Source organism: Lepidothrix coronata, unplaced genomic scaffold (assembly GCF_001604755.1).
Source record: "Lepidothrix coronata isolate B3197 unplaced genomic scaffold, Lepidothrix_coronata-1.0 Scaffold185, whole genome shotgun sequence".
Taxonomy (NCBI): Eukaryota; Metazoa; Chordata; class Aves; order Passeriformes; family Pipridae; genus Lepidothrix; species Lepidothrix coronata.
The window spans coordinates 1,398,478-1,426,456 of record NW_016690365.1 but is presented as its reverse complement, the minus strand read 5'-3'; the positions used below and the strand labels follow the sequence as shown (position 1 = coordinate 1,426,456).

Below are 27,979 nucleotides of genomic sequence, written 5' to 3'. Positions count from 1 at the left end.
TATTGCTTCTGCTTAATATTCACACATCTGTGAAGTAAAACCTTTTTCTGCTTGAGAATTAGATCAACTTTTGATTTCTTTGTTTGACATCATAATATTGAAATATCAGGTAAATAACTGAAAAATATTCTTACTGTTTATACTGATAATGGCTGATTTGTGCTAGAAAACAGAAGAAAACTAATTGTTTATAATATTTAATTTTCAACAATAAAAAAAAACCCAAACAAACAAAACAAAACACCAAAACTGCTCCATTCAGAAGCAAACAAAAAATGTTAACAAAAACTAATAAGTTTGCAATTGAAAAATCCATGTATATTTAGCAGGTATAGCAGTCTCCAGAATACCCAGGCAATAGTCACAAGGTAACTAGGATGAGATTTTTCACCTTCTAGGTATTTATACCACTCAAAATTGGCAGCTGGCAAAGATATGTATAAATCATATGGAATCTTGCTTATTAGTTGCTTCCACTTATCAGCAATTGGATAATGACAAAGAACTCCTAGAAGTCTCAGGGTTTTTTTAGTTTAAAATCTTGCTAGGCTTCATCTTTTTCAGTAGCCACTACCAAACTCCTTTTAGGCCTTAGGTTTTTTCATTTCAAGATTTGGAGAAAATAATCTGCCTATAATTAATAGAAGGGTTTCCTAAATGCAGCTATAAATCAACAAATCACTGAAGGAATGCTTTCATTGTTCCAGAAAAATTAAACATTAAACACTCACAGAGAGTAAAATTCTTAGTTGAAAGTTTGAAAAATAACTACTTGCGTAAACATTATTCTCAGTTTGAATCAAGAATATGCTACTTTAAGATTCTTTCTCCTCTATGATCTAAAAAGAACTTTTAGAGAATATTAATTGACTTTATTCAATACAATTGAGAATCTGTGATGAGTTCTAGTTCTTTTATTTTATGTAACAACTACTGTATGAGTAATAACCTAGCTTGGTTTGGCTAGCAGTAGACCAAGGAGACAAATATCCATTCAAGTTTCTAATAATCAGTTAAGCAAATGGTGATCCAAAATGAATACGGCCACTGAAGAGAATTTAGCTTCTCTGCTACGCAGTATTGTGCAGTATAGCTTCTCTATTATCCAGTCACTATGCAAGTAGCTCTGCATTTTGAGCAATTTTCAAACTGTCAGGTATTGTAACATTACGAACTGTTTATTTTGCAGTGACGCAGATGTTTTCATTCAAAGTTTTTTACAGTATCATATCTTTTCTTTGTCTCTGATAAATAAGTATCTCTTATGGATACTCCACCCTCACCACCTCTCTTTCTTTCTTGTTCCCTTTCTCTCTCACCCTTTTCTTCTTTTTCCAGGCTAATGCTCCAGGTTTTTTAGAAGCTGTTGAAAGAGTGAATTTGATTTTCACTGAGAAATCAGTCTTTGAGTAAAATGCAGATCTGACAAACTGAAAACCATCCTGCCTTTATCTTGTCTGCAAGTTCCTACTAGCTACAGAAAAGTAGATTTTTTTGACAGTTAGCAGGAAAAAAAAAAAAAAAACCAAGGAAAAATACAATTCTAAGTAAAACTGAGATACTGAAGCCCATGCATATTAAGAATCTAAGACTATGAGGATGAACACTGTGCTTTAATACAATGGTGCCTTCCACATATTTCCATTAAGAAGTTGTCTGAAGATTTTTTAATTTTTTTCATGTGTGTGCATAATTTCTGTACTTTGTTATGGTAGCACTGCTGGCACAGCTCTCATCACATGAAGGATAACATAGGACTCCCTCAGAGACCATTTTGGAACAACCAAGGCTTCTATCTATCATCCACAATTGTCTCCCATGAGAAACACAGTAGGAAGTAAGGGTTTTTTAATTAGCACCCAAATTTAGTTTTCTTTCGCCGGTTTTCTTCTACATCAGTAGATTACTATTTACCTATATTTTCTTGATCACTGAATATATGCACTATGTCCATATTTTATATTTATGTTTTATAATAATTTGCTATTACTTTCAGTGAGTACTTTTAATTGTCTAAAAAGGAAGAGGAATCAGAACGTGATGGCATCAAATTTGCAAAATAACATCATGAACAGATGAAGTTAAAGATACGTTTAAGAATTCCACAAGGGAAACCAAAGTGCTCTACAATGTCTTAGAAGCTGTATCTTTAACTTATGTTTGTTGCTAGAAATAAACAGACTTTGCAAATTTAGTCTGAAATGAACCTTGAAATGTGTAAGACTTCACTTACTCAGAGTTGAGGCTGATCAGTTCTTCCACAGCTGGTGCCGACATTCTGTCAGTAAAATTCTTAACTGGATTGTAAAGGGCAAGCAAAGCAGTTGCTTTTTACTCCCACCTGGAACAAAATACTGTATCAGTTGCTTTTTTTTTCACTGTCTTCCAAGTGCAATAAGACATTCATTACATTTTCTTAGCCCCTCACATTAAGGGTGCATCAGAATACCTATACAAAGGATGGAAGCAAAAACTATTACAAACTCTGAATTTGGAAAAAAGAAATAGTACTCTAAGATCAAAATGAAAATGAATCTTTGCTATTTAGATACCTACATTAAACTACTTTGCCCTGAAACACTTCTATTTGCTACTACTAGATGTTCTGACTTTAATTTCTTCAGCACCAACATTTAGAAATGCATACCTTATGTGAATAAATATATATTTGAATAAATATATACTAAATAAATTATTACTTAGAGCATTTATTTATACATATATTGTAATTTGTTTCATTTTGATATTAGAGTACTGTTTATTTTTTCCAAATTTCTTCATCTTGTTATGGACTATAGTCTTAAATATTATGACAAATTATTTCCAAAACAAAAGGTTAATGAAAAAGTCTCTCAATTCTAAATTACTCTTTATACCTTTGAAAGGAAATGCAGACAGAAAGAAGTCCTAGCTGACTACAAGAGGGACAAATATTATATCAATCTACAAAAAGATGTGAAAAAGAAGATTCAGAAGACCGTAGCGCAACCAGTTTCACTTTAGTTCCTGGGAAAAATAATAGGGTATGTCCTCATGAAAGCTATTTGCAGGCATAAGAAGGACAAGCAATGGCAGCATGGCAGCAGGCAGATGCATGGCAGCAGGCAGATGTGTGGCAGCAGAAGGCTACATGGCAGCATGATGACAACCCAACAAAAATCAGTGTCCTCTGCTTCTCCTGAGCTTCTAGCACCTGGTAGAACCAATGCAGTCACACAGAAAGAGCTCCTGTGCAAGCATATGATCAACCAAGTTTCTCACTGTTTGAAGGGATGTTCCTGGAGGTGGAGAGTAGTTCCAAGTAAGCCTGTGAGAGGTGTGACCAGAGAGATTAACTGCTCTGCTTGGTGGCTGAGCTACAGGAGGATGTGGGCAGACTGAGGAGTACTGAACAGAAGCACGTGGATGAGCGCAGTCTCACTGTGCCGTCTCTGATGCATGCAAGCCAGCTTAATGTGGCCACTATGGAGACAGGTCCAGGATGTTTTGTGCCATGAAGAAGGCAGTGTTAAAAGTAATAAGGAGGGGTGGAAGAGACTATGCATTGTGCCATAAGGAAACCTCTCCTTTTCCTTTGTAAGATACCCTCACAGAATAGGTATGAGGCCCAGAATATACTGGACAAAACAGATAATGAGATAGAGGAGGAACCTATGTAAGCAGTCTCAATAAGGTCAGAAAGACCAACCCTTCACAACAAAACCTGCAGTAAGACCAGTGTAAAGAGCGAGTTACAGTCATTGGTTATTCCCTCCTGTGCAGAACAGAAGCACCTATTTGCACACCAGACTTCTTCTCAGGGATGTGTAAGAGGCATTTGGATAATGCCCTTGGTAACATGCTCTAACTTCTGGTCATGTAGTTGGACTGAGATTATTCTATTCTATTCTATGAAAAGCCAACACAGATTTATCAAACTCTGCTTGACCAAACAGATTGCTTCCCAATATAACAATAAATTTGGTGGATGAAATGAGAGCTGTGAAATCTGCATATTTTTCCAAGGATTTAAAAAAAAAAAGGCTAATAAAAATAATTAAATACAAAACTGCATTTCTTAAAAATCTCTTCTCTAATGATATATATCGAGATTTACAGCTTCCATGGATGTGTTTATCTGAAGGGATAGAGACATATGAAGATATGTATGTGTGGAAAAGCACAGTGGGAAAAGCTGTCATTCACTACATCTATATAACATTTAAATGTTCAGTAATTTTATTATGTCTTGTGACCAATCTAAAAGGACACCAAGCAAACATGAAGGCAAAACATCATCATATTACAGGTCTCAGCTCTATTACAACACAATGAATGCATTTCTACAGCAGGCATTATTTTTCACAAACTCATTGCTTTAAAACAACTTGCATGCTCTAGTAGCATTATGGACAGAACAGCAATGTTCAGGAAATCACAGGTGGATTATAAAAGTTTCAGGTCTTTATCCATCAACATTCATTGCTCTACAGGGTATACAGCTTATGAATCAATGACTGGTCATAATAAGGTCAGACAAGAAGAAGGATTAATAGTATATAGTTAGTTATTCAATGCTGTATGTAAATATTGGTTGGAGAGGCACTGCACATCTGACAAATTTATGACCTTTCATTTACAGCATAAACATATACAAGAACTAAACTATGTTATATGCTAATGTTATTTTATGTATTAATGATATTTTATTGAAGGCAAATTTCACATCTTTATTTCATCATAAAATAAATGTGTTCTAAACTCTAAAATATTTCACTTTTCCTGTACTCTAGTTGTTCAAATAATTCATTAATTATAAACAATTGAAATAGTCCTATAAAATTAATATGATGTAACTTCCTAACAGCTATATTCTAATTCTAATGCAAAGAATCAAATTCCTCATGTCAGCCACAGGACTTTAATATAATTTCAAGAAATGTAAAGTCTACATTATTCCATAAACACTCTGCAGTTTCAGACTGACACAATTGTAAACTCTCTCTCTTAGAAGCCATTTTCTAGTTGTTCCTTTAGTCTGAGCTTTAGTGGAAGTTATTCATACATAAATCCTCTTAGGAACAGACAATTTTAATTCAATATGCCTACAGATTTGATCACAAATAGCTATCTAGAACAGAACTGAACTAGAACTTTTTTCAAACTCTTGTAATATTTTTGAATTCCAAAACATTTATTCACAGGAAGCATTCCAAAAGTGTCTGAAGACTTTGTCAGAAACCTGACAATCTTTCCAAGACAAAAGTACAGGCAAATCTAAGCATAAAATAAAAGTATAAGTAATTTAGGCTTATTAAAATACATTTACACTGCAAAGATAAATAAGTGAAACGGTAAAGAGAGAATTAAATCTCTACAAAGTGATTCAATGATAAATTCTTTTTGTTTCATATATCCTCACATATCTTGCAACCAATTAATATTTTCTTATCCGAAATTATTCTAATGGTAAATTTTCAAACAGCTCTAGTTTGGAATTCTCCAAGGTAGAGGAGCACAGGAGACTTATGACAGTTTACTGATCAGTGAATCATCAGTAGAAGCCACGAGGTAGAAATCTCTTCTGTTACTGCTAACTTGAAACTGGAAAACTTGTGCAGCAGTATCATGAAATTTTTCTCCCACACTTTGACTGCTGTAGGGAAACAAACTGGGTGCACATATTCGATTTCAGTGAAACAAGTGCTGCTTGCTCTCAGAATATCTTTTCTTTGTAAAATTTTTATAATTTCTTTCAATATATTTAATCTTTTCCTATGCCTTTTCTTGGCCTTTCTCCTCCTCTTCATTCCCAGAACTGTTTCCCTTTCCCTTAGTTCCAGCTCTACACATTTCAGTTTCAGCAAATCTATAAACATTTTGTACACATTCTTGCCAATAAGCCCAGCAGTTGGTTTTTTTTCTTTACTAATAGGGATGCAGTTGGCACAAAGTTATTTTTGCCTGTATTTTGCACTTGTTATCAGTTGGGAACAGAAGGAAACATCACTTTGGCTCCTGAAAGAAAGCAAAAGATAAGCATGATGCTTTGGGCTGTCTGCTACTTCTGTTAGCCACCAGAGGAGCACTGTGCATTATTGTCTCTCTCTTCTATTATGTACGCTGAAATTCCCTGCCAGGAGGGCTAAAACATTTACATTTTCTCAGAAAATGGACTGAGAAAGTGAGATGCCAATATATTTGACAGTGTTAGAAAAAGGTTAAGCTTCAGCATCGACATCTACATATATGCTTCTGGCCACGATGTATTCAGTTCTGGCCTATGACACTGCTGCACAAAGACACTAGCTAGAGATTAAATGAAAAGACACGAGGAGAAGTAATATCTCTTACTAGATCAGTTGATAGAAAAAATTACAAGAAGCTGGCACAGAAGTCCTTATTTAAAACAATATAGGGATGAAGATTTCAGTTATGCTATATGCCACATACTGTTACTATACCTTGCTTGAAAATGGGTTCTTAAAATCACAAGACATAATAGGAAATCCTGCCTCAAATATCACAGAAACAATACACCAGTGACTGTTTCCAACTTAGGAATGTTTGTGTGATACTCATGACTTCTGAAAAAGATAAAATACTACCCAAGTTTTTCTTAGTAGTGTAAATTAGATAAAAAGGAAAATTATTTATAAAAATGGCACAATATTCTTTCAGCTTCTATAAATAACATAGAGTTTAGTAAGCTTTTTCTTATTGCTTTGGACAGGAATGGTGGTCATGTGTGCTGTTGATAGTTCCCTTTTAAAAAAATGTTCTTTTTCTATATCCCTTAATTCACACGTGGGATATGACCCTACATTATACAGTCTTGTCCATTTTAACAACTCCTCCACATTTATGGTTACATAAGCCTTTCTAACTCTTGAAATTTCATTTCTTTTGCATCTTTTACCTGCATTTGTGATCTCCAGATACATTTATGTGGAGAAAGTTCATGTTTCTATTATCTATGGATAGGCAAACATCAAAGTAATAGAACAAATAACATCAAATTAATAAAAAAAATTATATGAACACATCTTATTTTAAATGTATGTGACATCCTTTAAGAGTAATTTTTGTTTTCCCAGTGACGGAATATTTATTTCTTTTTATGCATTTGAGAGCTTCATTTCTCTCTTTAGTTAAATGTGTCAAAATATTCACCATTGAATAATTTCCTACAGACATAGTAATACAATTTAGTAACAAAGTAAAACAAACAAAAGAAGAGAGAAGAATAAAAGGAAAAGCATGTTTTCAAATGAAACCCTTTTAGTTCTTTAAGGTTTGTGTAGATTAAGTTTATAAGTTTTCATCACTAATGTTGTAACTATACCACAAACTGAAAAAATACAGAAATTAGAAAAGTATTAAAATACACTTAATTTTTCTCAAGAGTGGAGCACCATGGGCCTGTTTCTAAGTCCACAACATAATAACTTTTTAACTGACAGCACTAACAGAAATGTAAACTTCACTTATTATCTTTATATGCAATAAAAATTTCAGAATTTTTATTCATAACATCAGTTTATTATATTTGCATTATGTAACCCTGTAATCCATGACTGGCTTTTCTAGTACCTCTTCATATTGTCAGTCACTGTACCGTTATAAAAAAATCATATTTATCAGCACAAAGTAGTATACCCATATACCTCTATTTTCTTTGTGGAAAGAATCATAAGGAGTCTCTTTTACTGTATCATGTCTTCTAGAGAGCATGAGTTTATTAGTCTCCTGCTGCCCCCAAATATGTAAGATCTGTATCCTACTGTTTTACTGACCTGTCAAAACAAACTTTCCAAGCTTTCTTGACCTAACAAAAAGATTTTAATCAACTACAATATCTTTTAGATAAGATTGCAAGTCCTTACAACACAGGAGGTGCCCTGCTTGAGATAAAAAGAAACTTGACAAAAATAAAAGATTTCAGACAGGTCAAAACAGAGAGAGCAAATCTCTCGCACATCCTCACAGATTGTAAGGTGTTAATAAATACACTGATCCTGTATTCAGAATTTAAAGTGACTGAATATCCAACAGTCTGATTTAAGCCAGAAAACAAGTGTCTTTCCTATGAAAAATAAAAGCAAAGGCATTATCTAAAGCATGGTGTAATTCTAAGAGCTGATTTCTAAGCACATACTCTAACTTCTCTCCCTGTTCTAAAATGGTAAGAGTTTACTGAGTACTTGAAATCTGAATCAACTAGGATTTTATAGAGAAAGATACTGATTACGGTTTTCAACATTTTGTCATGATAATGCAAGAGGAGTCTAATTATAAACACTTCCTGCCTGTTGTGGTAAGATAGCAGAGAAGGGAGCTGCAGGGATAGTTTCTGTGAGAGTAGGGACTTTCACCACATGACACAGAGCGAGTTGCAGCCAGCTCTAAAATGAACTCACCACAGGACACAGCTTAGCCAACCAGCCAAGATGACTGTTCTTCTCTAACATATTAGGAAAGGGCAAAAGATACTATGTAGCAGCTGTGAGAGAGAGAGGAATGAGAAAAATGTGAGTGAATATGAGAGCTTACAGACACCGAGGTCAGAGGAGAAGGAGGAGGAAGAGGCGCTCCAGGCACTTGGTGCAGAGGTTCCTCTGCAGCCCATGAAGAAGACTATAGTGAAGCAGGTTGTCCCCCCACAACCCACAGAAGGCCATGTTGGAGCAGATGTCAATGCTTTAGGCCATGGATGAGCCCACACTGGCAGAAAAACGTGCCTTAAAGGAAGCTGCAAATTGTGGAGAGCCCACACAGGAGACTGTGGAGAGGAGCCCAAGTGGGAGCAGATTTTCTGGCAATATCTACAGCCCACAGTGGGGACTCATGCTAGAGCAGTCTGTTCCTGTAGGACTGTGCCCGACAGAAATGCCCCATGCTAGAGCAGCTAATGAAGGACTGTATAGCGTGGGAAGGACCATGTATTGAAGCAGGGTTGAAATATGGAAAGGAAGGAGAGGGAGAGATGAAATATTATGAACTGGCTGTAACCCCCATTCCACATTGCTTTGCACTGCTTAGAGGGGAAGGTGGAAGAAGAGACAAGAACCAAGTGAAGCCTGGGAAGGGGGTGAGGGAAGGAGGAAAATGTTTTTAGTTTTGTCATGGTTTCTCACTATATTGCTCTATTTTTATTTGACAATAAATTACATTAATTTTCTCCAAGTGTGTTTTGTCTATCTCCTTGTGTTTACCTCAACCCATGAGGTTTTACATCTTGTTTTTTCCTGTTTTCCCCTATTCTGTTGGGGGGTGTTAAAGAATGGTTTGGTGGGAATTTGAAAGTCAGCCAAGGTTAACACATTACAGAAACATTTCATTTTTATGAAAAAAAAAATGTGACAGTTGCCTTGTTTCTGAAGAAAGATGTAAACTGAAGATGTTAGGAAAAGTGAACTCTGATTTCCCTGAGGTTCATCATGTTCATATTTAACTAAAACTATAAAGTACTCACTTTATTCAACCTCATATTTACAGTGTTTGTTAAGAGGGTAGAGATTTTCCACCTTGTTTATTATTATCCTAAATGGGTAATCATTAATCAGGACTTTGTTGGTTTATTTTGTTTACTTTATTTTAACTGGGGTCCCCTGGTGGTCTAGTGGTTAGGATGGGGCACTCTCACCGCCGTGGCCCAGGTTCGATTCCCGGTAAGGGGACTTCTCCGGGCAGATGGAGCTCATCAGCCCTGTGAGGCAATCCATCTAAGAGAAGGTCACTCTAAACAAACCTACATCCTGAGACCCTCACTGCCACTGTCCAAGCTTGCTCGGCCCCAGCAGATGAACCTCAGGATTAAAGGGTGGGCTCAGTTCAGCGCACGCTGTGTCTCACCTGAAAAATCCACTGCGCAGGCTGGAAGGGTTAATGACCTTTCCCAAATCTTCCTTCGAGAAGACTGGCCATGATTTTAACTAGGTGCTTTTCTAATGTGTTATAGTTCTGTCCCTGTAAACAGTGGGAAGACATTAAGAGATGACAAGATTTTCCATCTTCTCCCTGTCCTACTAAGGAGGGGAAGTGAGAGAGTGGATGGGTGGGTATATGGCAGCTCTCCAAGGTCAACCACCACTGTCAACCTTTTGATCTGAGCACTGTAAGAGTTGGTACCTTCCCTTTCTCAGAGTCCACAGGTGTAATGACAGTACGCATTTCCCCCGAGTAGGGCATGGCATCAGGGGAGGTCTGTATGTGTTCCTCTGCTCCAGCTTTTTAATATTGAAAGGATTTTATTATCTGAAATATACTCAGATAATCCAAACAACACTGAGCTACGTTTTGACTCTTCTGGTCAAGAAGTGATTTATTCTTACCATAAAGTTTAGAAGCTGAAAAATAATTTTCACACTGTAACACTTCAAGATCTCCATCTACTCATTTTGCTGTAAAGAAAATTAATAAGTTGGCAAAAAATCTTCCAAAATCCCCATTAGATTGAGCAAGGAAAATTTTCTACTCAAATAAAATCTGGTGATCAGCATGACCTTGATTATATCAGCAGACACACTGAAAAAATATTTTCTAAGTGTCTTCATAACTATCTTTACTTCCAGACTATAGCTGCAGCTACACTGTGATTCTTCAGAGGAAGAGGAGAAAAACTACATCTAACCAATTGTTCATCAAGGCAATATACTACTTCACTTTGCTGATGACTGGTAAAAGCTCTGAAGCATGAAATTTGATTTTGTTACCCGTTTAATGTATAGATGCAAGTACAAAGAACATTAAAATGTCAATGCATTAAATTTTGTTTTCCCCTGTGGTCTTGAAAGATGATGATGATGATGATGATGATGATGATGAAAACGGGGAATCATTTAAATATATCAAGGTCCAAACGAACCAAAGTAGTCCTATATTCATTAAAAACATACACAGAGGTTTGAAATTTTTTTTGGATTGAAATATACCTTTGAAATAGTTGTGTTATCAAATGGTTGAAAGTTGCACTACTCTGACAATATTTAAATATCTCACAACTGGAACACATTTCTAATTCTAATACCATATTTGTCTAAAAGTTAGCTCTCAATCACTGTTTTATGTCACCATTTTGTCTTCAAAGTTAAACAGCTGTCTTCTCCCTTCCATTATAGTTGTGTGCATATACATATATATTCATGTAGAATTCATCCTTCAATCTTCTCTCTGATTAAGCTAGACAACTTAATCTTCAGAGGTCTTGAATTTTAAGGCTCACTTGATTCTATTTTCAGAATAAAAGCTCTGTCTTCCATCCCTGGCCAACAGTTTCATCTTTAAAACTCACAGCTGAGTGATTAATCATCATTCATCTATGCTGCAGTTGGGTACAAAATAGTTTCTTAAGTAAATTGTCCTATTTTTAATATGGAGACATGTAAAAGGTAATGCATATGGCAGGAAAATTACAGAAAAGACTGGAAAATGCTTGGGTAGCTATTAAAATAAAATTTTACTTCATTTTGATGCTAAAGACTCTTATTATTATAATTATAATGGTGACCAAATTGCTTATAATTACTTTTTAGGGTAAGAAACAGCAAGTTTAGACACTACTCTAGGAATCTCAACCTGTAACCCAAGGGTCATATTCAGAGTTTATAAGCAATGACGTCTGTGAAATATAGTAGACTAGATAAGATGGCTACAGAGGTCACAAATACTTTGAAATGAGAAGAGAAAGGAAAGAAGAAAAAAAGAAAGAAAGAAATATAACTTCACATACAGTTTTAGCATACTGCCAAATCCCTGCTTAGATCATAAGTGTTTTCTAATGTGGGAGAACATTTTTAAAATTAAGTTCATTAAATTAAAAAACAAACAAATCCCCCACACCAACAGCAAAAAAACCCCTGACACATAAGTTAATTCTGGAGGTGGAAAAGAAGATATAATAATACACTTGGAGGAACTGGTTGAATAAACTGTCTTCTGATGCGCTGGTATGCAGTGTCATGACATGAGGCAAGACAGCTGGTGTGGAACTCAGACAAAAATTACTGTTACTGTAAATGCTTTTCTATCACAGAGTCATAGAATCATGAATAATTTAGGCTGGAAGGGAACATGAGAGTGATTTTTCTAGTCCAGTTCTCCACTTAAAGCAGAGACAACTGAGATTGGTTTGCATGTTGTCAGGTTTTGAATGGAGGCAATAAAAACAAGGAACTCCAGGGAATCCAGTTCACAGAGTCTGATGGCCAGAAAACCCTTGTATTTAGTAGGGTTTGCTAGATCTTACTAGAAGCTGTTACCTCATAAACACTAGTGAACACAGCTTAATAAGGAAGACTGAGATACTATCAGACTTTAAATTGATATTAAATTTTCAAAGTAGAATTTTCTTCTGTTTAAATATAAAAGTTCCATCTTTGATTTGAAAACAGAATGATGTGCCACCTCTTTAAATTTCCTATGCAATGCTTGCTGCTTTGTAAAGAGAATCACAATGTTTTCTGTTTTTTTTTCTGCTACCAAATACAACACATACATACCTATTACTCTCTTTCTTCTATGTCTTCATGTATGAGAATCATATTTGGTATATGAATATGTGGTCATTTTGAGGCATATGTAAAATCCAAGCAGGAATATATATATTACTATGGCAGTACTGTTATTTAAAAATTTTTGCGTAAGAAGATTGCCACACATTGACACAGAAGCATGAAGTAACTGTAAGGCAAGTAAGATGATTAAAAAGATCATTTCAGTAAATATCCCCGATAACTCCTTGTGTTAACTTCTTTTGTACTTAACAATGATTCTGCTTAGTCCTAAAAAGCAGTCAGCTGATGCGCATACTCAACTACTTTATCAGATGATGTTACCTCAAATTTGGTTGCATAAGTTTAAGCTAGATACTTCAGATAACCAATTTTTTTGATATTTTATGACCTAAATCAAGATACAGCACATCAAACTGGCAAATTTTCAGATATTCAACTTATGATAATGACAAAAAGCATCAGACCTTGACCTGATGAAACTCACAGACTGGCAGCTCAAAAATATTGGTAATCATTAATTGGCCTCTGGGCATCTGTTAAAACAAGATAAAATCAGCCTCGGTCAAGGCAAATCCAGTAAGGTTCTGAAACTCTGTGCTGTTATTTTGATCTAAAACTTTCTACCAATCAGCAGTGGCAAAAATAATATTTACTGGGCTTTGGGATTTGAAGAAAAAATACTTTAGGCTTTAGAAATTCTAAACTCTAAATTTATTCATTTTGGTTTATTCAGCTACAAACAAATAATGTGTTTGGATTTTCTGGGCTTTCCTATGGATTGTGCTTTAAGTTTCATATAAAAGTCAACTACTGTGCTTCTGAAAAATACGCCAAGATAATACTAACAAATAACCTTAGTGAATGTCAGAGGAAGAGCCGAAGTTTATTGAGCAAGGATGGCATTCATTAAGAACTTTACTTCTTAATATGTTAATCTTCCACTCACTATTCATCATAACCAATTCAATATGGTCGGCTTACCATTCTTTTTAGTTCATAAAGGGTACTGTGAAACCTATCACTGAAATCTGGTCAGATGTTATAGGTGTGCTCCCATTTGCTTAACAAATATTGTCATAGCCTTGTTAGAAATAATGTGATTACTGATATATTCTGGTTTGATTTCAGAAATACTTATCTGTCCATCATTAGTCCCTGGTTAAAGAATGGTTGTGTTGTTAAAACAATTTTTCAAATCCCCATATATAGAGAGTGGCATAAATCTGTTTTCAAAAACCATGTAGATCCATGAGATGGATCTCATTTTTAAGCTTCATACTTCACTGATTATTTTTGTCACAGCTCCAGCAAAAACACATATATCCAAAAAAAAGGTCTGCATTTTAAAAATTTAAGGCCATCTTCCTTATCTTTCCTTCTGAAACAAACCTACTTTAACAATAGGTATGACTGGAAAGAGTTTATTTAATAACCTTACATATAGAGGTCTCTGGCTGATTTTTAGCATTCTTTGGTATTAGACGTTCTACTGTCTCTGTTTTTGTGAATGAATCTGGGAATCTAAACTGACTACTGGCAACACATACAAAGATTGTCAAAAGCTACAGTAGTTTATATTGGGAATCAGAATAGCTGCTGTCTGCTTCAAAGAAGTGGGAAATGGTCAATGTGTTTGCTACATAGAAGCTGTGATCTGGAGTCATCATCATCATGGCTAGGCTTTGCAAACGAAGATTTGGGAAAGGCTCTATCTACATTTGTTACAAGCATGCTGGTGGCTAATAAGGCCAATACGAGATAGACATGTCCGATTGCAAAAGGCACAGCAGAAGGACTCCTTAGATGGTATATTCTGCAGGACACGGTTCTTTCTGCGCTGTCTTTTCTCCTCAAGGGTGATCCTGCGTGTGTTCTCAAAGGAAATGGCAGTGTTATAGATGGTGTGTCTCCAGGCCTCCCAATTTGAGGCCAGAGTAGACCAGTTATGATGATCAATATGGCCAAGGCTGAGATATTGTTTCAGGGAGTCCTTATATCTTTTCTTTGGGGCTCCTCTCTTGCGGCAGTCGGTGGCAAGTTCACCATAGAGCAAGATCTTAGGGAGGTGGTGGTCCTTCATCCTGGAGACATGCCCTGCCCAGCGCAGCTGTGTTCTCAGTAACATGGCCTCAATACTTGTGACTGCTGCTTGTTCTAGAACAGATGTATTGGTCACATAATCTGACCAGTGGATGTTTAGGATTGTAAGGAGGCAGCGTTGATGGAAGTGTTCTAGGAGTCACAGGTGATGGCAGTAGATGACCCATTATTTGGAACCATATAAGAGAGTAGACAACACTATGGCTTTGTAAACACTGATCTTGGTACTTTTCTTCAAGTGTTTATTACGCCAAACTCTTTTACGAAGCTTTCCAAAAGCGCTATATGCCTTTGCTAACCTGTTGTCTATCTCTCCATCGATCTTACCGTCTGAGGAGATGAGGCTGCCTAGGTAGATCTGGAGTAACACCTGTTCAAATACATTTTATTTATTCTGCCATCAGGGAACTTAAAAAAAAAAACAGACTTGCTTTGCACGTAGTCCATGATAATTTACCTTGAATATAAAAGTTACACTGGAAAGGACTAGGAAAGATCACTTCCTCCTAAACAAAAAAGCTGTCTCACAATATATGAACAGCAGATTTACTATTGTGATGCTTTCACCCCTGCCAATGATAAATCACTTATTGTTTCAGTCATTCTGGGGCTGTGTTTGACCCTGGGTACACTCAACAGGCCCAATCCAAACACCTACTTACAGTCTGACATTGCAACCTGGACTCAGCCTGTCCTTATCCCCACAGAATAGCTTTGGTGCTAGCCTTGGGAGTTACCATAATTTCTGGCCCCTATCCCACATGGCACCCTGAAATATATCAAGGAAAGTTAGGTCTCAGAAACACAAGTTAGATCACATTTAATGCCTTTATTAATTCTCTGGATGATAGAGATGTTTAGCCTAGCAGAGAAAAGGCTCAGGGGACATTCCATCGAAGTACATGCAAATCTGAAGGGAGGATGCAAAGGTGATAGAGTCAGGCTCTTTTCATAGGTGTCTAGTGAGAAGATCAGAGGCAATGAGCAGAAACTGAAACACAGGAGGGTACTTCTGAACAAAAGAAAAACTTTTTTCCCTGTTGGAAGTAACTAAGCACTGAAAAAGGTCACCCAGACAGGTTGTGGGATCTCTGTCTTTGGAGATTTTCAAAAGCCATTCCGGACATGTGTCTTGGTAACCTTCTCTAGGTGACCCTGCTTAAGCAGGGATGTGAACTAGGTGACCTCCAGAGGTCTCTTCCAATTTTAACCTTTTGTTATGCCGGCCATCTGAATCCTCACTATGCAGGAACAGTTCTTGGTATCATACCTTCTATTCATTGCCTTTCTTTAGTCATAAAGGAAGAGCTAGTTTTCAATCCTACAGTTTTCCTAATATTTAGGTGTAATGAACTATTTTCAAAATCTTCTCTCTTTTCAATTTTTTTTGTATGGCTTCAATAGGGAAAAAACTGAACAAAAGTAATTGAAGATATTTATACAGCAAGGGCAGAACTTGCTATGATACAGACTGAGTACTCTAGACGAATGCCCACAAACACCAGATGCTATTTTTTGCAGGTATTGCTCCTTGCTTTGGAACACACAACAAAAAGTCTTGAGATGTTGTGTTGGTTTGATCTGGAAAATGGGAGATTATTGGAAGATACAAAGTCCAAATATTCTAGTTCGTTGTTTGTGTGAGACTGACATTCTTAATAAAGGATACTGAGCCAAGAAATTATCTACAAAAGAACAAACTGAAATATATTTTATTTTTTATTTTTTTTAAATAACAGATGAGGGAACAAAAAGGAGATAAAACCTGTTGACAGTCATAATACATTTTAGTCAACAGATAATATAGCACTAGATTTTATAGGCTTGCAGGCATTCAGCTATTAAGATTCTGTACTAAGTCTAGTTTTGTATCAAATGTAATTCTTTGGTATTTTCAATGCACAATCCAATTATTAGCGTTATCATGCCTATGGTCTCACGGATATTTGCATTTGAACTTAGAGCAAAAATAATGTGAGAAGTCAAATATCTCCACAAAATGGAGAAACTATAACTGAAACAGTTTAAAGATATGCAATATTTCTCCTCATTCATTTTGCCCATGAGAATTATTAAATAAGCTGAATGTTGATTCAATGAATTCAGGCACTTCTCACTTATAATAATATATTCTGAGTAATCTAGGTAACAGATAAATAAATATATGATCTTTTTCCTTAATGTAGAAGACTGGTGTAAATCTAGTATGAAGTTGTAATATATTTGAAGGTCATGACTGCAGATTCTTTCTGCTTACATGATCAAAGAAATAAAGAGTAAGTGCACTGTTATGACTAAATTCAGAATTTCAACAAAGAAGTCTGGACTATGTTGTACCATATCAAATCTTAGAAAGCACAGTTGCCCTAGGCTTTCCCACAATGTATAATTTCTATGCAAAACTCAGCCTTCTGTGTTGAACATTTTCTTCTTGAGCTGTTTCACTTCTGAACACATTAAATTACAAGTAATAAAGAGATCAAAACTGATTTTTTTCCTAAAGCAATTCAAATGGAATTCTGCTTGTTAAGTACAATCCAAATCTGCTTCACTACGTAAAACTAAAAAATCAAATATTCCTCAGGGTCTTAGTCTCAAAGCACTTTATACCACACAAATAAAGGATTTGCTCAAATTTTCACCATAAATCAGGATTACCATGCAAGTTCCTTCTTCTCACTGTTATAAACCTATTGTCAGATCCCTACAACATGTCTACAGAGTTAGTTGTACCACTGAAATGAAAGCAGAGTTAGCCAGGACTTTTTAATCATAATTATATTATTACATTTTCAGAATCTCTCACAACTTTCAGAATTCTGGTTTCCAAAACAGTTAATCTACAGGAGGACAAGGAATGCAGGTGGGCACCAAACCGAACCAAATCAAAAATCTCACTCTCCAACCAACAGATTTTTCTGTACTGTCTTATCTATTACTTTAGCTTCACTCACCTCAGAAATGAGGCTATCTATACGCATGCATTTTTAGTCTTTTGTACTGTTTTTAATCATCTGACACCTAACAATGGCTTTACTTTTTAATTTCTGTTTTGACAAAATACACCTATTTTTGATTTCTTTTTAAATTTAATGTCTTATTTGCTCATGAGGAAAGAAATTGTCTGCATATGTCAACAAGGTCATAGAGAAAAAACTGTCAAGAGCCCATTTATTCCAGTTGTCACAAAAAATAGTGCAAAGATCATAATAAATATCCTTTACTAGGTGTTGATAATGATTGTTGTTGTTTTCATTGTAATATCCCTTCTTCCAGTACACAGGCTTTTTATTTAAGCAGTAAATGTGCAATAAACTTTTTTCCTTTGAGATTTCATAATGACAGCCAGGTCATGTTGAAACTGTAGTTTAGTACACACGATTTCAACCAGGTTTGGTATAAGGCTACAGGCTCTCTACCTGCCATATAGTGCAGGGCCTTAGAACCTTCCTGTAGCCGCCCAAGCCTACGCTTGTTTACGGTTGCCTTAACAAGTGTCTAGTCCCCAAGTGACCATTGTCAGAAAGCTGTATTTCTGACAATCAAGAAACTGATCAACTTTACAAAAGTAACTGGTTGTTCTAGCCCAGTGCAGTCCCGATTCTGATGCTGCTATCCACAAAGCACTGTGGAGAGCCACACGCTCATACCAGAAAGTCACTTCAGGTGTCTCACATGATTTAAGTTTGTCTTAGTTGTTCTTTGATCAGGCTTACTCATGTGATGTTCATTTACAGTTATTTACAGTTATTTCTTTTCAGTTTCAAGTAATCTCCAGCTCAAATATTCTACTGTTTTGGTCACATCTCTATGCTTATTTTGTTCCTGAATACTAGTTTCTAAAAAGGATCATAGAAGGGATCTTTTACAATGCAATTCTTTATTTTTGGTTGATATGATTAAGTTTCATTTAATGAGTGATGCTTCCTTGAGACATATTTGGGACTACATTCTAAAATTCTCACGAAAACAAGTCACTAAAAGCTTTACAAGCAAGCCCTTCCAGATAAAATGTTCTCTTCTGCAACAGAACTTTAATGATGGGCTGAAATATAGGAAAAAAAAGTAGAAATTCTTGTGGTAACAAGATCAGTATAGCAGTTTCCAAATAAATACAGTAATATGTAGCCAAACAATACAGAAACAATTGTCCATGTTTAAGAAGTAAATCAACAACAGAATGAAAAAAATGAAGATACCCAAAATTTGGGATGTAGTGCTGTTAGCAAACAGACAAAACATTTGCTGTTGTTTTCATCGCTACTACTTCTAGCAAAAGAGATATTGAACTTCAGCTATTTGAGGTCAAAAGCTACTGTTGTCTATTGAAATGAGGCCAAGAAGGACTGAAAATTATTCCTACTTTCACCAGCTTGAAGGAATCAATCAAGTAGTTCTTATGAGTTCAAAGAAATTGCAGCTGCACCACATTCCTAGCAAAACTGTTAAATTCTTTTTATAAAAGCAAGTTCATTGCCTCTTTTGTGTACAAATAGTTTTGATGAATGTTTAGCCCTGACTTTGAATGACAATGTCAGCCAGGAGCAAGTTCTGGCTGCTCCTCATGGGCTGGGAGCCTGGAGCTGAGAGCGAATGCAAGGCTGTAGGGTAATGCCCTCCAATGACATGGAGACAGGGCAAAGAGACAGCAAGTCAGGTCAGGATCAGATCCAGAGATAGGCTACTGGTGTGAAGCAGAGCCAAGACCAGGACAGAAGGCCATGTCCATGGATCCATGTTGGGTCAGGATTGAGGTTATATGAGCCTGGACACAGCCGCAGCTGCTACATGGCTCAGCCAGGGGCAGTAGGGACAGATTTTGCTGGAAAAGAACTACCCAGGGAAGGAGGCAACCCCAAGCTTGTGGCTTCTCATCTGTGATGGAGGCAAGCGTTGACCACCAAGCACCTTAACACTGAACACCCCAGTGTTCAGCCCACAGAACTTTTAGGAAGGGGGCTGTGGTCAGGATCCAGAATGGGAAAGAAAAAAATTACACATAATCAATCACTTCCAGTAAAAGCTCTTTTGATTTTACTCTGCTTAGGTAAAATTAGATTACTACGAGGAGTGAGTTTTTTATGGAATTCTGACTATTGAACTTGAAGAATATGTACAAAAACTAAGGAATGCAATTTGTGCCATTGGATTATTAATACTTATTCCAGCTATTTAAAACAACAGCTCCATCTATCATCTTGAGAAATATTGCATAGTTTTACCATGCTTATTCATTCAACCATATCCTAATTCTGCAAAAACTCATTGATATGTTCAGTTTCTCAGTGCAGAAAGTGATGCAAAAAGATTTTCATCTGAAAAAGTTAATTTCAGTTACAAAGCTTAAAAGAACTGCACATAAATACATATATATATTGATAGAAAAAGTATATTTGAAATCTGCACTTGTTTTTTTAATATTAGTTTTCATATCCTTTATCTTAAGGCTATTATCTTAAGTCACGATTTCAGGAATGTTTTGCCCTTTTCTTTTGCCTTTAGTGCCCTATTTGAAAATTCCATTTATGCCAAAAGTACAAATTGAAAGAGCATTGTGAAATATTGTTTTAAGTTTCTTTTAAGATTCTTAGCAAGGTCTTCAAAATACTAAGAAGTTTCAGATGACTTTGAACAGTAGGTTTCATTTTTGCTGTGTTGCCTGTATTATAGGTATTTCATATTGAGATTCTATATAAAAGATCTGTATTATGTGCTCCTATGATATGAGATAGGATGCCTTAAAATCTAAGAAGAAGTTACTTACCATGTCCTGATATTTTTTATGACAAAACTTATTTGCATATACTCTTTTAAAATTGTATGCCTTTTCTAAATCTTAACTAAACAAAATGAGAGCTGTAACTGACATTATTGCCCCACCATGCCATTGTAGAAACTAGCTGAGTTGATGTGCTCTTATGTACTGCTAGCTCAGTGCTCTGTGGAAGTGCCATGATGTAAAGAAACAGAATTCAAAGATCATCCAGTGTGACTGTAGGTTATAGGGTAGAAAAGATTGAGCACAGACAAATATAAGGCTAGAAGTCTAAAACACTACAAACTTTATATAAGTTAGTAGCTGAATAATTGCATTGTCATAACTCCAGAAAACTGCAAATGGCCACGGGGTGCAAGTACAGAATCACATTCATTATATGATTAACATTTCTCCACAAGCAACAATTTTAGCTAAATTTTTAAAGGGCAGCCAAAGATAAAATGTCTGAGGAGTCTAAAGTGGCTGATACAAGAGTAAGGCTGCAAGAAGAATTTATCATTGCTGGTAATATACAAAGCTGATGCATAAACAAGCAGGAAATTCAGTAATAAGGGGTGTCAATACAAGACATTCTCCAAATAATAAAATCAATAAGGCAAAAAAATTAAACTTTGATGGCACAAACTGATTTTGCAGCTTTCAGCCTCAGGAAGATCCATGCCTCTCTCAGGAGGAAAAGCCAAAATTTATTCCTAGACAATTTGGGAATGCTACCCTTCCATAAACTTGTGATCAATAAGAAAAATTCACTGTTGGGAAAAGCAGATAACCTTCCGGGTTAAGGAGAGGATGGTTTTTTCCCAAATAGGCAACCAAGTAATAAGCTAGAAGGGTCACAAGAAGCAGAGGGAAAAATGCGGAGAACCAGGATTATATTCAGTAATTGTAACATAGTAGTATGCCAGTCAGTCTCTGTAGTGAAATAACCTATCTTGGTCACTGATTCACATTACTATGAATTAAAGGTATCTTATAGACAAATTTCTCTTCAGGCAGAGGTGCTTTATCCCATCCAGTCATGCAATCATGACCAGTTTAGGATCTAAACACCAGTAAGACTTGGGCCTCATCAGTGAGGAAGCACCAAACAGCAACTGCATGAGGAACCAGTTTTGAGAGCAATAGGGACTTTCAAAGGGATCCAGGGAGCAGACCTGACCCTGAGCAGGGCGAACAGGAGCAGTCAAACAGGGAGGTAGCACAGCAGTGAGGGTGTCACAGCAGTTCACATCGCAGTTCACACAGGCATGGCAAGAGGGAAAGGCTCCTCCCTGACCATCTGGGAGCAGCCAATGGAGGCAGCATACAGACTCAGTAGTTGGTAAGGAAGAGCAAAGAGATCCTTTCAGCCCCAGTCTTATTAGCATATTAGTTTAAGCTTCCCAGTTATGGTGGTGACACACTGTAAAGCTCGATCCCTTATAGCTGCAGGAGTCACTGAACCAGCCATGTCAGAGCCCTCCAGCCAGACAGAGCTGTGAGGCTGGGGCAGGTAAAGAGTTATTTTGCAGAAGGAGTGCAGACCGGACCCAACTCACAGTCTGCTATCTCCCAAGGGCTTGGGTAAGGGATATTACTGGAAAACTCTCCAGTCTAGTAAGGCCCTCTGATTACTATCCACTATTGATTGTTCAAACTGGCAGTGACAAAATAAAAAAGAGAAGTCAGAAGGCAATCAAAAGAGACTTTAGGGCCCTAGGACAGTTGCTAGAGGGATCAGAAGCACAGGTAGTAATTTTCTCTATGCTTCCAGTGATAAGGAATAATATTGATAACAATAGGCAAATCCATCAGGTCAATGAGTGGCTCCAAGGTTGGTGGAATTGGAAAAATTTTGGTTTCTTTGACCATGGGATGATCTACTCAACACCTGGTCTACTGACACCTGCTGGGATGCACCTATCTTAGAGGGGAAACAGTGTTCTAATGCTGGAGCTAGAGGGACTCAGAAGGGGGAAGGGGACAAAACCAGGCTCCCCAGTGATGAGCGAAGGGATGGTGTACCAAAATTTGAAGAAATGGATCCCTTAATCTGTTTCGTGAGGTTTTGGCTACAATATACTACACCACAAATGTTTCCACACCAATGCACACAGCATAAGGAACAAAAAAGAGGAGCTCCAAACTTTGGCCCAGTCCCAGAGATTTGACATCACTGACATAAGTGAAACTTGGTGGGACGAGACCTGCTACTGGGATACCCTGTTGGACGGTTACAGGCACTCTTCAGGGGGCATAGGAAGGGCAGAAGAGGTGGAAAGGTGGCACTGTATGTAATAGAAGAGTAAGAATGTATGGATCTCACAGTTGGCAGTGCACAGCTGAGAGCCTCTGGATAAAAATAAAGATACAAATTTGAATCCAAACTGCACTAGTGGTTTGTTTTTTAGGCTCAGTATAGTAAAATATATAGGAAAGAAGTATGGAGTTTTCCTCCAGATATCAGTTTTTCTGCATTTTCTGATACTTCATTTTGTTGGTCTCAGAGGTATTCACCATATTCTGCAGCAAACAAAAGTTCAAAGTCCACTATGTTTGACTTTTTGTTGGAATGAATTAGGTGTCAATGCGTTCTGATCTAGGACTAGGATAAAAAACTCAAAGAAAATTCCTATATACTGAGACCATGTTTATTTATTATTTGTATTGGAATATCTCATCTTCACTGAGAGGTACTCTAACCTATGGAATTTTATTGCTATTTATCTTAATGGCGTTTTCTTGGTTATAATTATTACGTGCTTTACTGATTTAAATCAGTTTTGGCTGATTTAAAAATGAATCAGTTTCATATGTAAATATGTTTTTAATCTTTTGCTTCCCTTCTGAGGTCTGCAAGTGAACTAAATAGACAGTAATATTCTCTAGTGGATTAGGATCACTATTTAAGAAAATGAGAAAAATATTTCTATTTTTTAAAAAAAATAGAAATATTTTTCTCATTTTCTTAAATAGTGAAAACACTAAACTACTTTTCTAAAGAATATAGAACAGAACAGCACAACAGCATACAACAGCAAAACATAAAAATATTTTCTATAACCCAGACACTTTGAAACTAAAAAAACTTGGATACACATGAATGTCTATAAAGCACAGACCCTTCAGCTATATTGCCTCTGTAACAGTAACACTGTGAGAGGAAGAAAGGTCTCAGAATGTACAGGGATTTAAATTCAAAGAAAATAAAACCAGAAAAATGCAGGAGTAACTAACAAGGAGGTGTGGGAAAAACAAAACAAAACAAAACAAACCCCCAAACAAACAAACAAAAAACCAAAAAAAACCAACAAAAAGTAGAAACTGTTTCAAGAAGGTGAAATTAGAGTTTAAATGATCCATGGCTGCCATACAAGGTCCTTTCACTGAGAAAAAAGTGGGGGAAAGAAATTAATGTCCAGCAGCCAACAACATGGAGACTTGGGACTTCATTCCTGGAAGGTTGTTCAGGCTCACTTTGTTCACTCTGGGAAGAGATGGTGAAAACACATATGTCCCTAAAATCCCAAATTAGACTTGAATAGCCCGAGAACATTGTAATTATCTTGTGAGTGAAGGAGATTTAGTTGAAATAAGAAACAAGAAACACTCATTTAAAAATCAAAAATGCATCATACCTTCTCAGTAAGAAAAGCTGTGTATGATGACATTCAGTGTCATCACAGTACTCTGAATGATGCCAAGCAAGACACTGTTTTTCTTCGACTGTGATGAAAAGCTGAATTCTGAATAATGGTTTGCAAACCAAATATCAGATTTAGAGCAACACTTAAATGAACACATTCAAAGTAAGCTCTTAAAACATTTATATTCAAACAATTTAATATTTTTGAAAATTGTGCACAAATAGCTTAAGTTTCAAATTTAATCCTCAGAAGCCAAAAAGTTAGAACCAGTCTTTCATTGATGAAAAAATGAAATTAAATAATTCGATATTCCTCTTTATCCTATAAAATATTCTTAAATTAGTACACTTGGAGAGTAGCTACTTAAAGTAGCATGCTTGGAAAGTATTAGCATTGGCAACAGGACATTTTTAATCCAGACTAATTCATAGGAAGAATGTATAGCCCATGTAATGTCAAAGCCATTTTTTCAGGTGAAGGGACCTGACTCTTCATCATGATAGTTTCCAACCTTGGAGTCCACAAGTCTATGTAGCAAAAATTCCTGATGTAGAATAACTTTATGTACAGTAATCTGCCTTGATAATTAAATAGTTGTTTAAATAAATGGCATTATTTAAGCAGGCTGGGGTTTGAAAATTTTTTGGACAAGATAAAAGCTCAAAATCTGAAATTTTCAAGGAAAATTCTGTTTAAAAAATTCTATTAAAGGAGTTGTTATTATGCCCGAGAAGTAAATAAACAAGGATGATGCAGAGTACACATTAGACAAAGGAGCAAATACTTCTATGCCTGCTTCCCTGTCAGAAAATCCCTGGAGAAAGCTATGCTACATTTCAGGGTTTCCTACAAACATGCTCAGTTGCTCAGTCTGCCATAATCTGTGTGGGCTGCCTTCCAGATGAGAACATGTGGGAAAGCACAGTGTCTAAGCTTCATGTTAGTCAGGGAGGTTAGCCAAGTGTCTGAAACTGATAACTGGGAGTAGGGCCAGCAAATTCTTGGCATTTTATATGTTGTTAGATTTTTGGGGAACTAAGCCAAGGAAATCTTTATAAGACTCCTAAGAAAAATCTATTGAATGTGTCTAAATAACGCTTTCACTGTTCTATTGATATATGGTAAGGATGGGTGAAGTCAGCCGTCCTTATCTTGGTGTAACTCTCATGAAATTTTATGAAAGTTTTATCCAATTGAAAATGCAGAATAATTTCTCATTGCTGTTTTGAATGTAACATACTGAGTGAGGATGTCTTCCTGTTAAGGATTTTTGACAATAGCTTCTTGTTCAGAAATAATTTTTAATTTTATAGTTACTGTAGTAAAATAAATGAAAGCAAAATTTCCTTTTTAAAATCAGAAGAGAAATATTGTCTCAAACAATATTACTATCTACTTTCTCCACAAGATAATTTCTATACTTTACTTAAGTATTACTGTTAAGATCAACCAAGTCTTGTAATTCATTTGAAAAGGGAGAATTAAGAGAAAAGTTATGTGTTAGCACAAATACACCTATATGTTTTCAACATTTTGGTATTTGGTTTTGGGTTTTTGGTTGTTTTTTTGTTTGTTTGTTTGTTTGTTTTTGTAATATGCTGTACTATGAAGACAGTACTGTGACTGGAATTCCCTTCCCTTATCTTCCCTTCTCAAACCTCCCCTCCCCTCCCCTCCCCTCACCTCCCTCTCCCCTCCTCTCTTTCCTTTCCAATAAGAAAGGAGGGAATGTAAGAACATCATCATATAAGACTTGGCTCTTAGTGTTTATCCTGCTCATCTGGTATTAAATCAAACCGTTTGAGCTTGATTTGATGTCCCAAATCCTACATACATTATAGTTCAATGCCTTTTTAGGCAATAGTTTCCAGCACCCAAAGTTACAGATCAGCCTCACAATAGCAATAGAAAACTGTTGCCATATGAATCTGAGGTTATCTCTAGAAGCTTGAATGGCAACTTACTTCCTCTACAAAGCACCTGCCAATACAGAAGCAATCCTAACATTTCCCTTGTGACATCTTCAGCAACTGTCTTGATAACCATGCTGTCATTAGCGTCTTTAGAATAACAGCACCAATAGAGAGGACAATGAGAATGCTCATTTCATTCACTCATCACTGACATGAAGATACATTTAGATTACAGGAAGACATCTTGAAGGGAAAAGAATAAACCTGAAAGTTTCCAGTTAACTACAGGAAAGAAAGTAGACACTTTTATTTGCAAAGACTGTAGCAACAAATATAATAAAGTACTTATAAGGATTTACTGGATGTCAAACAAGAGCGATCACTGAATTGAACATGTTTCTTAGAGTGTCTCCTGAAGTAATAAAGCATGATGTGTGATAGTGCATTCAAGGGCACCTGATTGTTGCCATCCTTATTGACCAAAGATGTCAGGTTGAGGTGATTATACGTGCATGTAAATTTATGTGTCTGTTTTAATTATGACTGGTGTGCATGATCTATACAAAATGGATTTATATGTATTTTATTTTAATGTACCAAACATTGCCAAAGTCTTCATGCAGAAAAGTAGTTCATGTGGAGCTCCCAATTCAAATATATTCAGAATATGCAGAAAAAACTAAGTTTTTTAGTTTGCTGTCTTAAATTAGTCCTGACATTTCAGTCTAAATAGCTCTAACTTCCCCTATCAAGCACGACATTTCTTTAATCATACCATTGCTATAAACAACTTAGTAAAGCTTTAAGTTTTGATTCCATTTCCCTCTTCATGCACAGATTATTTAGTTTGATACCAGCACATGAAAAAAATCTTATTTTCTCTGTAGAATCATTTTTTAATATACTGATTGCTAAGTAAAAGAAAACTGCTCCACTGAAATTAATTTTACACTTTTTCACAGTAAATGTTATTTACTGTAATACATAATGAAATCCAACAATGCAGCTCAGGGGTACCATTAACTGACATATCTGCATTAACAGCATTTTCATTATAGAAATGTCAACACTTTACTTCTTACAAGAAAAATCAACAGCAGAATAACAACATTCATCTGCTTTTACCAGACCTTCTTGGAATCTTGAACTATCTCTGCTTATAATACATTTAGTCTACTTAATAAAGTTAGTTATAATTTTGCAAATAAAGCCTGGCTGGTTATTTTGGTGGCTATGGATAACATATATAGTTTGCTCTAGGGAGAACAAATAATGAAATTTCACTTTACATGTTTGAAACTGCATAAAATATAGCCTGACAAATGAATAATAGAACCGGGAACAGATTATAAAGTTATTTGACATTGACCTACCTGCAAAATCTTTTTAATGCAAATATATTTAATCTATTTTTTCCAACTGACAGTGTCAGAAAGTAAATCTTAGGTGAACACTGCTATTACACATTTCTACTCTATAATCTTTGTTGAATCACTAAGTTCAAAAATCACTGACCCTGCAAAGATGCAGGTCAAGCTGCTTTCCTGAGAGCAGTTGATAAAAAAAATTCAATTATGTTAGAGATAAGAGCCTACATTTTTCAGACTACATTAATAGGGCCACAAAGAACACAATTCCAAATGTGATTTTGGAGTCTACCAGTCATAAATATAGAACTGTTTATGCACATATCCTAAAAAGTTTCACTGGTTTTCTATGATAATTAATCTTCATTTGAACAATAAGCAATTAGAATACAGAAACAACCACACAGGGAAAACAGTTTTCAAAAGCAGTTATTTGCTTTTCCAAAATTGCCTCATCATATCTTGGTGCTTATATACTTTTTTATGAGAGGACAGTTCTTGTTATTAGTAAATGTGCATATTCTTTCATTGGCCACTCAAGCAGAAAAAAACCCTGTAGGTGTAGATACACAGATTAACTTTGTGAGAAGATTTTATATGTCTATAGAACTTATTATCTACAATTATTTTAGAAATCATAATTTTTAGTAAGTCATCCCAGAAAGAAATGCAGTCAACTCTACAGTGAAGTATAGAAATT

General features: G+C 35.9%; 1 long non-coding RNA gene across 1 annotated transcript in view; it reads right to left on the bottom strand.

Moving 5' to 3' along the window:
• Positions 1-27,979, bottom strand: part of LOC108505176 — a 599,626-nt gene that overhangs the window by 303,385 nt on the left and 268,262 nt on the right. Inside the window, exon 4 of the long non-coding RNA XR_001877411.1 lies at positions 2,234-2,341. This is a non-coding gene — a long non-coding RNA (uncharacterized LOC108505176). The remainder of the gene's footprint in view (positions 1-2,233; positions 2,342-27,979) is intronic.